Below are 228 nucleotides of genomic sequence, written 5' to 3' on the forward strand. Positions count from 1 at the left end.
TCCCCGGCACGGCCTGTCCTCCCCACCCGCCCTCCGCGTGCTGGCAGCACAGCCAAAGGCCCCGACCGCTGCCACCCGCCCCCTCGGCTCCCGATGTCCCAGAGCCTGCGACGGGAGCACCTGGACGGGGTGTCCAGCCAGGAAAGGAGCCGCAAAGGACATCGGGTCAGGCAGGGGGAGGGAGAGGCGGGCAGCCTGGGCCTGGGCCCCCACCGGCTGCAGAGGCCC

This window comes from Crocuta crocuta, unplaced genomic scaffold (genome assembly GCF_008692635.1).
Source record: "Crocuta crocuta isolate KB4526 unplaced genomic scaffold, BGI_CrCroc_1.0 scaffold971, whole genome shotgun sequence".
In the NCBI taxonomy this organism is placed as follows: Eukaryota; Metazoa; Chordata; class Mammalia; order Carnivora; family Hyaenidae; genus Crocuta; species Crocuta crocuta.